We start from the raw sequence: 13,226 nt of genomic DNA on the forward strand, positions 1-13,226 counted from the left end.
AAAAAATATTTGCTGATCTGAGGTGTCAGTGGTTCTATACAGTATGTGTTGACATAGAAAAAACATGCTTGTTTTTCTGACTTAAAATATGTAAATAAAATGTGTTTCTGACTTTTAAATGTTTAAATAAAGATTCTGAAAGGAGATGTGATGAACCTGTTGTCAGTTGATTTGTTTCATTGTTTTCTATGCCATAACAAAACAGAGTGTGATTTTATTTTGTGTTTTTTTTTTCTTTTCTTCGAACTTCCTTTTTCTGTAGTTGGACATGGCATGCATTGACCACCAAGGTCATCTCTCTATTCAGTGCAACACTGTACCAGATTAGTGTATTGCAGTAGTATAATAACTAGGGCTGTCAAAATAACACATTAACTTTGATTAATTAATTACAGAAATATTAAGGCATTAAAGAAAATAAAGCTGCTTAATCACATTTCGTGGTGACATTTGACACAGTGCAGTGTGGCTATAGTGACTGAAGGACGCAGACGAGAAAGCTGCTTTGAATGAAACGTTTAGCCTGTTTTATAAGAACGCCCAGACAAATCCTGTTTACAGAAGGATCAATCTACTATTTCTGCGGTAAGGAATTCCCGTTGCCTACCATGGGAGTTCAAGTCTGAAATATCACCAGAGCATGTTTAATAGGTAGCCTGGCTCTGGTATCACCTCAATGCAAAGCAATCTGGAGGTAGGCCTACAAGTTAGCACACCTCTTGATGATGATAATGCTAGCTGCCAGCCTTGTTAAAGTTACTTTGCTAACGTAGTGTATTGTTTGCTTAGCCTATAGGCCTACCCTACGACTGACTAACTAACTAACTAACGACAAACTCCCTTACTACATTGACTACATTTGTTGCACACTTGAAACAAAATGTTTTCAAATGTATGTTGAAGGTGGTTACATTTATTTCCATTCCAATAACTTCACACTTTGCATTTCGATTCGCACTTGTAGGCTATGCTGCTTTTTTTGTCTCGTTTTCTCAGAGCCCTGCGTTCTCTTATCCTGGACTGCCACCTACTGGATAGAAAAGGTAACAACCTAATAATTATGTGAACAAAAATCTACAACATGTTTGAATGTCCAAAAAAGGATAAATCATGGGGGGTATACCACACATTACCTTGGTGTTAGGGTAGCTTACTCTGCACATGCCATTGACAGTGAGTAGTAACTTCAGTCATTTGCATCATACTAAAAATCTGACACCAGGAACTACGCTGATGCTTGAGCCAAAGGGGAAATTAATAAAAGAGAGACGTTGAACTTTAAAGTCTATAATGTTGTTGTATAATGTTGGTTTGGCTCGTCATTGATTCACTCATCTGCCAAAATTGATTTTAAGATAATTATGTTCATAGCAAAAATGGATGCATGCATGCGATTAATTCAGATTAATTAACCACAGAGTTTGTGGGAGTGGAAGGGAGTTCCAGAGTTTGGGGCCAGCCACGCTAAAAAGCCCTGTCACCCATGGAACAGAGATGTGCAGTGGGGGTGGATAGGAGGTGGGCATCAGTGGAGCGTAAGGTGCGGGTAGGTTGGGGTGGGCATCAGTGGAGCATAAGGTGCGGGTAGGTTGGGGTGGGCTCAGTGGAGCGTAAGGTGCGGGTTGGTTGGGGTGGGCATCAGTGGAGCGTAAGGTGCGGGTAGGTTGGGGTGGGCATCAGTGGAGCGTAAGGTGTTGGTAGGTTGGTAAGGGGTCAGGAGGCTTGAAAGATAAGAGGGTGCAAGATTATGTTATATATATATATATATATATATATATTAGTGATATAGAATGTCTATTTATACTCATCATATATGCTCTATTTATCTCTGTAGACATGTCATCTGGAAACCTGTATTTATCCAACTATACACTGTACATTATTAATCTCTATTGTCTACACAGCCATACTCTACCTGCACTTGGTACTTAATGCTTCTTTGCACTTCCAGTTGGATGTCAACTGCATTTCATTGGCTCTGTACCTGTACTCTGCTAAATGACAATAAAGTTTAATCTAATCTAATCAAATCTAATAACTGATATTGTTTGAGCTTTTTCAGTACAGATGGCCTGGGTTCTCTTAACGCTACTTACCAAGTCCCTTTTACCGCCTTCCTCTGGGCACAGAGCTGCAAACACACAGACAGTTCACAGAAGGAGATCAAACACAGTTCTGATGGAGAACAGTGCTACCTCATGCAGCAACCAGGGTAAGATACACCCAACAACTGTTCCGTATGACTATTGCCATTCCTTGTGTAAGAACACTACAATTCTACCACCAATGTTAATTACAATCTCTGCAGAACTGTGAAAGCTTTGAGGTTGTTTAGTGTTGACGATGCCTGCTCTGTTCTGTCCCCCACCTCCACCCCATCTCCTCCTCACACATCTGCCTTATCAATGTCTAGTTGCTGCATTGATGCCTGCTCTGTTCTGTACCCCATCTCCTCCTCATCTGCCTTATCAATGTCTAATTGCTGCATTGATGGCTGCTCTGTTCTGTACTCCATCTCCTCCTCATCTGCCTTATCAATGTCTAGTTGCTGCATTGATGCCTGGTCTGTTCTGTACCCCATCTCCTCCTCATCTGCCTTATCAATGTCTAGTTGCTGCATTGATGCCTGGTCTGTTCTGTACCCCATCTCCTCCTCATCTGCCTTATCAATGTCTAGTTGCTGCATTGATGCCTGGTCTGTTCTGTACCCCATCTCCTCCTCATCTGCCTTATCAATGTCTAGTTGCTGTCATTGATGCCTGGTCTGGTGTGTACTCCATCTCCTCATACATCTGCCTTATCAATGTCTAGTTGCTGCATTGATGCCTGCTCTGTTCTGTACCCCATCTCCTCCTCATCTGCCTTATCAATGTCTAGTTGCTGCATTGATGGCTGGTCTGTTCTGTACCCCACCTCCACCCCATCTCCTCCTCATCTGCCTTATCAATGTCTAGTTGCTGCATTGATGCCTGCTCTGTTCTGTACCCCATCTCCTCCTCATCTGCCTTATCAATGTCTAGTTGCTGCATTGATGCCTGCTCTGTTCTGTACCCCATCTCCTCCTCATCTGCCTTATCAATGTCTAGTTGCTGCATTGATGTCTGCTCTGTTCTGTACTCCATCTCCTCCTCACACATCTGCCTTATCAATGTCTAGTTGCTGCATTGATGCCTGCTCTGTTCTGTACTCCATCTCCTCCTCACACATCTGCCTTATCAATGTCTAGTTGCTGCATTGATGCCTGGTCTGTTCTGTACTCCATCTCCTCCTCACACATCTGCCTTATCAATGTCTAGTTGCTGCATTGATGTCTGCTCTGTTCTGTACCCCATCTCCTCCTCATCTGCCTTATCAATGTCTAGTTGCTGCATTGATGCCTGGTCTGTTCTGTACTCCATCTCCTCCTCATCTGCCTTATCAATGTCTAGTTGCTGCATTGATGCCTGGTCTGTTCTGTACTCCATCTCCTCCTCATCTGCCTTATCAATGTCTAGTTGCTGCATTGATGCCTGCTCTGTTCTGTACCCCATCTCCTCCTCATCTGCCTTATCAATGTCTAGTTGCTGCATTGATGTCTGGTCTGTTCTGTACCCCATGGGGGGTTTATCTGCTGCTCTCTCTGTCTTAGGCTTTTCATGTTTACATGTGGAAGGGCAGGGGGCTCCCAGAACAGAGCCATACCGCCAAATGAAACATTATGCATTACAAATAGTATTTAACTATCTGGACTAATTAACTAAGTAGTCTTGACTGAAATGTATATTACAAATCCCTGCAAAACAAAGCTATGAAGTTGTTTAGTGGTGATGTAATTATGCTTCCCTGAATTTTCCCATCTTTTTCTGCATGTTCTGTGCAATTTTGCAGTTTTCCCACGCCTCTGGTACAGCAGGTAGTAGGGTGGGGTGTGTGTGTGTGTGTGTGTGTTGGGGGGGGGGGGGGTGACTTGGGTTGGAAGTTGGTTCCCACGCTGGAGACCCCTTAAGTTTTCATGTAGCCCTCTGCTCTGCCTCTTTTGCAACTGTCCTGATGCAGAGGGACATGTATGTGTTGTTACGACCCTGCCAGGTCTTCACTGGCCCCGCCCACTTGCGCTCATGTTTGTCTGTCTCTGTGAAGCAGGTTGCCCGAGATGTGCAGGTGTTTGGTGTTGCCCTGATGAGCACCTGTATTTGAAGGCCTGGGTTCCAAGTGCAGATGGGCTTCCTCTCCACTCGACCGTCGTCTTTTTGTTTGTTTGAACACATCCCTAGACATACACTTGCACTACACCTTGCTTTTATTCACCACACTGACTTTTTCGTATATTACTTTAATAAATATTCTTTATTTACACCTTCTGGCGTGGAACTCCCTTATGTAGCTCATGCGTGAGCCAGCATGCGTTACATGTGGGGGCTGTCCGGGAGTTGAATTTGGAAATCGTGCCTAAATCGGTAAGATTTTTTTTTTCCCTCTTAGACGCACGATTACAATTTTTTTTGATAACTCCGGTTTTGTGTGATTAGATGTGCCTTACGCACAGGGATTGTTTGGGGAGTTCCATGTTTTGTTTTGTTAAAGAGCTTAATTAATTACCTGTTTTCCGGTGTACGCTTGTTACGACGGGAGAGGAAGTTCCGCTGGCATCCTGTGCTTAGTTGCAGGATTAATCCTTTCGTGCGCTTTGTCCTCGCTGTTTCTTGGTGTCGGGAGGCCTGGCGGAACCTAATAGGGTAAGTTACTTTTGAGCTACGTGCAAACCCGGTCTTAGGTGAGACGCCTAAAACTTTTTTGTGTTGGTTAACTTGTAGCTTAAGTGGTGTGTCGAACGTGGGGGAACTGCTTATCGGTTCAATCATAGGTGGGCACACTGAAGACGTAGGGGGTGGAAATATTTAGGGCATTTGTGGCGAGATAGATGCCGGGCAGCTCACTCTCTGTATAAGTAGGCCAAAGTGTTCCGCTGTGCTTTCAGGCGCCAAGTGACTGGTGGGGGGCGATGTTTACGATTGGGTAGATTTTAGGGCTTTCGAATTTCTCATGAATTTTTTGAGTAAGTTTGTTGTACTATGACAATCGGACTACTTTTAGATAGTTATTCGAATGGAAAATCTTAGTGTGTTTTTTGCTGCTCCGACGAAAAAAGAATTGTTTGGTGTAACGAAAGACCAGTTGCGTATGTCGCTGAACACTATTGTTTTGAGTCTCAACTTCCGAAGTCGGCCAAAAAGGCAATATTGCAAAAATTGGTATTGGAGAGACTTAATGAGATGGAAGTCGTTTCGATGAATGAGTTATCTGAGCAGCCTGCCCCTCTAAGTACATCGACTCCTCAGGCTGTTCATTTAACTTTTGAGCAACAAAAGGTACTTATTGAATTACAAATCGAACGCGATAGATTGGCAGCAAGAGAATTGTCCGAAAGGGCTAAAGAGAGGGAACGAGGACTGAAATTGGAAGCGGCTGAGCGAGAAATGGAGCGTAAATCAGAGGCTGAGGAAAAGGAAAAAGAACGTCTTTTGGAATATGAGAGATTAAAAATACGGCAGCGCGAATTGGAAAAAGAAAGTGAGCTTGAGCGCATCAAGTTAGAGAATGAGACTGAGAGACTTCGGTTGATGGCAGCAGGTAGATGGCCAGCCCAACCAGCTAATACATCTGAGTCAAACTTGTCTACTATGATAAAATTTCTGCCGAAATTCAACGAACGCGACCCCGATGTATTTTTTGCGTTATTTGAAAATGTTGCCAGTGAGCGAGGTTGGGGAGACGCTGAACGAACTCTGTTGTTACAGGCTGTGATAACAGGGCGCGCTCAGGAGGCCTTTATTGCGCTTGGTGCGTCGGAACGGAAGAATTATGAAGCTGTAAAGGGGGCTATTTTGAAGGCTTTTGAGCTTATTCCTGAAGCTTACAGACAAAAATTTAGAAATTGGAAGAAGGGGGAGAGACAAACACATACTGAACTTGCCCGTGAGCTGACTAGTTTGTTTATGCGTTGGCGTACGTCTGAAGGAGTGAAGACGTTTGAGGAGCTGTGCAATTTGGTTGTACTAGAGCAGTTTAAAAACGTAATTCCAGACAGACTTGCTACTTACATAAACGAACATAAAATTAAAACAGCTGCAGAAGCCGCGGTTCTAGCGGATGAGTTTGTTTTGACCCACAAGAGTAAATTCAGAGATCATGCGCCTCAGAGTTTTAGTCCTGACGATTTGCCTCGAGGTTTCAGTCGCGAAGATTCTCGTCCCAGACGCTTTAATGCTTTTAAACGGGATCAGGGTGGCAAAAATAAAGCTGGTGAGGGCAGTTGCCATTATTGCTTAGAAAAAGGGCATTGGAAAAAAGAGTGTCCTGTTTTGCGTGATAAACGTCATAAGTCTGGCAGGGGGAATCTTTCAGTGGGCGGGGTCCCAGTGGGAATGGGTTCTCAAGCAGTAACGCCTTTGTCTCATTGTCGCTGTACCTCTGTAGATGGGTCTGGCAGTGAGAGGGCTGATCCGTCTGGAGATGAACAGCGACAGAGGACTGACATTTTTGATGAATGTGAATGTGAGGGATTCAGTCCGTTCATTACTAATGGTTATGTTTCAATGGTGGGTAGCTCTGATCAAGTGGTCGTGAGAGTGTTGCGCGATACAGGGGCGAGTGAATCATTTATCCTTCAGTCAGTTCTGCCATTTTCTGATGTTTCAGACACTGGTAGCTGTGTCCTAATCCGGGGGATTGGGATGCAGCCCATATCTGTCCCGCTCCATAGGATTGTGATGAATTCTGATTTGGTTAAAGGTGAGGTGGTTATAGGAGTCCGTCCTTCTTTGCCAGTGGAGGGAGTGGACGTGATTCTCGGAAATAACCTGGCGGGGAAAGCCGTCTGGCCTGGGGTGTCTCCTCCGCCTGTGGTCAGTAATGTCCCCGTTTTATCAAAAGATTCTGATTGTGCAAATGAGTTTCCGGACGTTTTTACAGCATGTGCTGTGACTCGTGCAAGGAGTCAGGCGCAAGTGGTTGATGAATTTACTGATGAGGCTTGTCCAGTTGTACCCGTGCTGCCTTCCTCTCTGTCCCGTGTTGATTTGATTGCAGCGCAGGAAGAAGAGGCTGATCTGGTGGAGTTATTAATGACAGCTCGAACTGAGGGTGATGTGAAAAGTGCAGCTAGTGGTTATTTTATTGTTGAGGGTTTGCTGGTGCGTAAGTGGTTGCCTTATGAATGTGGTGTTAAAGATCCTGTGTTGCAGGTAGTCATGCCAAGGAAGTATCGTGACTTGGTGTTACAGACAGCCCATGGTGACAAGTCTGGGCACTTTGGTGTTCAGAAAACTTACCGTCGGCTGTTGCAGCACTTTTATTGGCCTAGAGTAAAACGTGATGTGGCTGCCTTTGTTAAGACCCGTCACGTGTGCCAAATTTCGGGTAAGCCAAACCAGTCAATTAAACCGGCCCCATTGTGTCCCATTCCAGTAGTAGGACAGCCATTTGAACATCTAATAATTGACTGTGTAGGGCCACTGCCGCCATCAAGATCAGGGTGTGCATACTTGTTAACGGTCATGTGCCAGGCCACTCGGTATCCAGCAGCTTATCCACTGCGAACCATTCACACAAAATCTGTTGTCAAAGCGCTTTCCCAGTTCATTTCTATCTTTGGTATACCCAAAATCATCCAAAGTGATCGTGGAAGTAATTTCACTTCAAAGATGTTTAAAGAGGTGTTAAAACAGCTTCACGTTAAGCAACAACTAAGCAGCGCATATCACGCACAAAGTCAAGGTGCCCTTGAGCGCTTCCATTCAACATTAAAGTCTTTGTTGCGCTCTTATTGTGTTGAGTTGAACAGGGACTGGGAGGAGGGGCTTCCGTGGCTGCTTTTGGCAGCACGGGAGGTGGTACAGGACAGCATTGGTTTTAGTCCAAATGAGTTAGTATTTGCACATGATGTTCGTGGTCCGTTGTCTATTTTAAAGGATGGGTTGGAGCCATCGTCACCTCCAAATAATGTTATTGATTATGTTCACGGGTTTAGACGCAAGCTGTTTTTGGCCTGGAAGTTGGCGTGTAGGAATCTCACCAAGGCCCAGGTTAAGATGAAGAAGAACTTTGACCGACGGGCAGTGGAGAGAACTTTTAGTCCTGGTGACCAGGTTTTGGCTCTCTTGCCAATGCCTGGGTCACCATTTTGTGCCAAATTTGTTGGGCCATATTCTATTGTGCGTCAGGTGTCTGAGCGTGATTATTTGCTGTCAACACCAGATCGTAAGAGGTCTACTCAATTGTGTCATCTTAATCTGCTTAAACCATACTATTCCTCTTTTAGTGCTGGTGCTAGTGATCCAGTGAAGCCTGCTGCAGTGGCTGCAGTGCAGGAGGGGCCCAATGTGTCTCAGCAGGTGGCAGCTGATGAGGACTCATTTGGTCCTGACGATGCAGTCCTGCAACCGCGACTTAGGAACTCTGAGACACTGGCTAACCTGGATAGTCTGTTGAGTCATCTTCCGGTAGAGTGTAAAGAGGAATTGGAAGTTTTTAATCATGTCTTTTGATGTCTTGTTTTCAGACACACCTACATGTACTGATTGGATTCAACATGACATTGACGTTGGCGACGCACAACCAATCCGTCAGCGCTTTTATCGTGTTTCACCACAGAAGCAGAAGTTTTTAGAGGATGAGGTCAAATATTTGTTAGATCATGGTTTGGCCAAGCAATCGTACTCCAGCTGGGCGTCACCTTGTTTACTAGTAGGTAAGCCTGACAATACTTTCAGGTTTTGTACAGATTACCGCAAGTTAAACAAGGTGACCAAACCAGATTCGTTCCCGCTCCCAAGAGTTGATGACTGTGTGGACCGTGTGGGTGCTGCACGGTACGTTAGTAAATTTGATTTGCTAAAAGGTTACTATCAGGTTGCGTTGACTCCTCGTGCGCAGGAAGTTTCGGCCTTTGTAACACCATCTGGCCTATACTCGTATAGTGTGATGAGTTTTGGTCTACGTAATGCGCCATGCACATTCCAGCGCTTAATGAATAAAGTGGTTACTGGTTTAGACGGGTGTGCAGTATATTTAGACGATCTGGTCCTTGTGAGTGAGACATGGGATGACCATATTACCCGCATTCGTTCACTATTTAAGCGTCTGGTAGAGGCCAAGTTGACCATAAATCTGGCCAAATGTGAGTTCGCTCATGCCACTGTGGTGTATCTCGGGAAGGTAGTCGGGCAGGGCCGTGTTTGTCCCGTTAGGGCCAAGGTTCTTGCCATTGATGGGTTTCTGCCACCTAGAACTAAAAGGGAGCTAATGCGATTTTTGGGAATGGCGGGGTACTATAGGAGCTTTTGCCCTAACTTTTCTTCTGTGGTGTCTCCCCTTACAGATCTCTTGAAGGGTGGGTCGAAGTTTGTTTGGTCATTGGCATGTCAAAGTGCTTTTGACAATGTGAAGTTGTTGCTGAGCTCTGCTCCCGTCTTGGCGGCTCCACGGTTGGATCAACCCTTTCATATACAGGTGGATGCGAGCCATGTTGGGGCAGGGGCGGTACTTTTACAAACGGATGAGAAGGGCATAGTTCGTCCAGTTTGTTATTTTTCCCGGAAATTTAATAAACACCAACTGAATTATTCCACTATAGAAAAGGAAGCGCTGGCACTGGTATGGGCGTTGCAGAATTTTGATGTATATGTGGGGGGAGGGGTACAGCCGATGGTTGTGTTTTCCGACCACAACCCCCTCACCTTTTTGCATTCTTTGCAGAACCCGAACCAGCGTCTGATGCGCTGGGCGTTGTTCTTACAGCCTTACCATCTGGAGATTCGCCATATCCGAGGGGTCGATAACGTCATTGCAGATGCGTTGTCCCGTTCAGTGGATGATGGAAATTGAGCCTGATGTCCTGTCATTTTGTCTCACGCATCTTCTCTCTCCTATGTCTTCTCTCCAGTATGTCCTTAATGTGCTTTTTCCAGGCGCCGGGAAATTGCTGGTTCTACTGGACATGGAGGTTTGGGGGGGGGGGGAACGGGGTGCTAGTGGGATAGTTTTGACTGGGGGATGGATGGTGATGTATTTAGAACCTACTTGTTACAACTGTTGGTGGTGGTTGGTGATGGTTGGTGGGTCTGTGACCTTTATGCCCTAGTAATTTTATATTGAGGAAAAGATTGATTGTTTTTGATGTTTGTTTACTTCTGTCAGACGGCTCACTTTGTGGTCGTCTGTCTTAAGAGGGGGGGTGTTACGACCCTGCCAGGTCTTCACTGGCCCCGCCCACTTGCGCTCATGTTTGTCTGTCTCTGTGAAGCAGGTTGCCCGAGATGTGCAGGTGTTTGGTGTTGCCCTGATGAGCACCTGTATTTGAAGGCCTGGGTTCCAAGTGCAGATGGGCTTCCTCTCCACTCGACCGTCGTCTTTTTGTTTGTTTGAACACATCCCTAGACATACACTTGCACTACACCTTGCTTTTATTCACCACACTGACTTTTTCGTATATTACTTTAATAAATATTCTTTATTTACACCTTCTGGCGTGGAACTCCCTTATGTAGCTCATGCGTGAGCCAGCATGCGTTACAGTGTCTTGCATACAATGCATCGTATCTTTTGTTTATGCTTTCATGGTTAATTGTATCATGCTTTTTTCACATAGAACTGATGTCTGGTGTTGCACACCTTATACACGAGTTACGTTGTTTTAATCACCGTTTTTATATTAGCTCAGTGCACAATGCACGTTACACGAGTTACATTGTTTTAATCACCGTTTTTATATTAGCTAAGTGCACAATGCACGTTACACGAGTTCCACATGCTACAGTCTGCAAGTGTCGCTGCAGGTGTAGTCCCATAGTGTTAAGCTAGTTAGCTTACAGACATTCAGTGTGAATTGACTGCAAATGTGAAGAGAGAGCTATAAATAAATAAATATCAAAAGCAAAGGTTGGTTGTGGCGTCCATCATTCCCACAATTAACACAACACAGAGTGATCAAGGGAGGGGAGAGACAACCTCTGTTACAGTGACAGCACAAATGACATGAAGGAATCTCACAATCTTACTGTGTGTGTTTGTGTGTGTTTGTGTAATAAGGTGAGGGTTTGTGTGTGCAATGAGGTGAAGCTTTTCTGTTTCAGGTTTAGTCCTGTTGGAAAGAGACAGTTTAAGGAAAGTCGCAAGACAAATAACTTGATGTTTGTGATTTCAAATGAGCATGAAGATAGGCATTCATGACAAGACAGGAGCTGTGCTCAAATAATGATGTTTGTGATTTCAAATGAGCATGAAGCATTCATGACAAGACAGGAGCTGTGTTCAAATAATGATGTTTGTGATTTCAAATGAGCATGAAGCATTCATGACAAGACAGGAGCTGTGTTCAAATAATGATGTTTGTGATTTAGAGAGAGTCTTTTATTGTCCCATAGGGATATTCTTTTTCACACATGTCTTTGTTACATTCCATGCAGGATATTCACAGCCTCATACATATAACATAACACCCCCCCCCCAGTTCCCTTCTTCCTCAACACCATACAGGCAAAAAGGTGGACAGTGCAGACAACATAAAACACAAAAGAATAGGGGGAATGGGTAATTGTCACAGGAGTTTGTTAAGTGCAGTGATTGCTGAGGGTATAAAACTTTTCTTAAAGTGTGCTTTTTTCCAGTCCAGGACTCTGTATCTGCGGCCAGATGGGAGTAGGGTGAAGAACCGGTTCAGGGGATGGTCAGGGCTGCTTACTATGGTGCGTGCAAGGCGTGTGGTGGCTGTGTCATTTGCATCAGTGAGGCTGGGGGTGGGAAGCTGTATTATCTTGGATGCTAAGTGTGAGATTTTAATGAGTTTGTTCTTGCTGGTGACATTTAGTATGGTGAAGAAACAGGGGGAGCAGTAGAGTAGAAGTGGTTGGATGATGCTTTTGTAGAGTAGCAGAAGGAGATGGGGGGCAACATACAGTGATCTTAGTTTGCATATTGCATACAGTCTCTGTTGTGCACGTTTCTGTGTAATGGTGACATGTTCATTGAAGTTAAGCTTATTGTCAACGGTGAGACCAAGATATTGAAGAAGTGCTGACCTGTGCAACTGGTTGGCCATGTATGGTGATGTGAGTGAGTCCAGGGGGTGATTTTGATGCATGAATGACCAGTTCTTTTGTCTTGTCAATGTTGAGTTGGAGGTAGTTATCAGAGCACCACAGTGCAAAATCTGTGATGGACTGGTGGTAGGCTGTGATGGAACTGTTGTCTGTAAGTAGTCCTACTATGGCTGTGTCATCTGCATATTTGTAGTAAGTGGTGTTGGGTAGTGAACTCTGGCAGTCATTTGTGTAAAGTGTGTACAGGAAGGGACTGAGTACGCAACCTTGGGGGGTTCCAGTGTTGGTGATGATGGTTGATGATGTTGTAGTCCCTATTTTCACTGTCTGTGGCCTGTTGCTGAGAAAGTTGTTTATCCAGTGGATGAGGAGAGGGGTGACATTCAGGTGCTGTAGTTTCTTGATGAGTTGATGGCGCTGGATTGTATTGAATGCGGAGCTGAAGTCAACAAACAGAACTGAGGCAAAGTTATGGGGAGTCTGGAGGTGGTGAAGGAGGGAGTGGAGAAGGCATGCCACTGCGTCCTCTGTCCCCCTTTTCGGCCGGTATGCAAATTGGTATGGGTCCAGTTGTGTGCTGACAGCAGGTAAGATGAGTTGTAGTATGATTTTCTCCATGCATTTCATGATTATTGGGGTGAGTGCGACCGGACGGAAGTGGTTGGGCTCTGAGGGGCGTGGTTTCTTGGGTACAGGTGTAATGGTTGATGTTTTCCAGAGGGTGGGTATTGTTGCTGTCCTGTAGGATTCCCAGAAGATGGAGTGGAAGATGGGAGAGAGCTCCATTGCACAGCACTTCAGCACCTTTGCCGGGATGCCGTCTGGCCCTGGTGCCTTGCCAACTTTGCACCTGGCCAGCTGCTGCTGCACATCCTCCTCTGTGAAGGGCGGGTGGTGAGGTTCGTGGGAGGGAAGGGTTCTGAGAAGTTCCTCACAGGTGGGGGTGTGGTCATGGATGTCGAACCGGTTGAAGAAACTGTTCAGGGTGTTTGCAAGATGAAGAGGGTCCGAGCTTGGTTGGTGATGGTGGTTATGTTCTTGACCTGTAAGTTTCTTGATTCTCTGGAATGCTTGTTTTGTGTTCATGTTGCTAAACTCCTGCTCCAGTTTGTTTTTATATTGCATTTTGGCTCTGATGATGTCATTCTT

General features: G+C 45.0%; 1 protein-coding gene across 3 annotated transcripts in view; it reads left to right on the forward strand.

Moving 5' to 3' along the window:
* The window catches only part of LOC143135392 (NACHT, LRR and PYD domains-containing protein 12-like), a 270,809-nt gene that overhangs the window by 173,352 nt on the left and 84,231 nt on the right, over nt 1–13,226 (forward strand). Inside the window, exon 17 of one of the 3 annotated variants that reach the window (XM_076296079.1) lies at nt 1–155. This exon is cut by the window's left edge and continues 1,454 nt beyond it. The exons of the other annotated variants lie outside the window; for them this stretch is intronic. The gene's annotated coding sequence lies outside the window, so the exon portion shown is untranslated. Of the gene's footprint in view, nt 156–13,226 lie in introns of those variants that run through there. 3 annotated transcript variants of the gene reach the window in all.

This window comes from Alosa pseudoharengus, unplaced genomic scaffold, assembly GCF_046254945.1.
Source record: "Alosa pseudoharengus isolate Yale_2024_CS ecotype anadromous, Long Island Sound unplaced genomic scaffold, YU_APseudo_1.1 YU_APseudo_1.1_scf_1, whole genome shotgun sequence".
Classification (NCBI taxonomy): Eukaryota; Metazoa; Chordata; class Actinopteri; order Clupeiformes; family Clupeidae; genus Alosa; species Alosa pseudoharengus.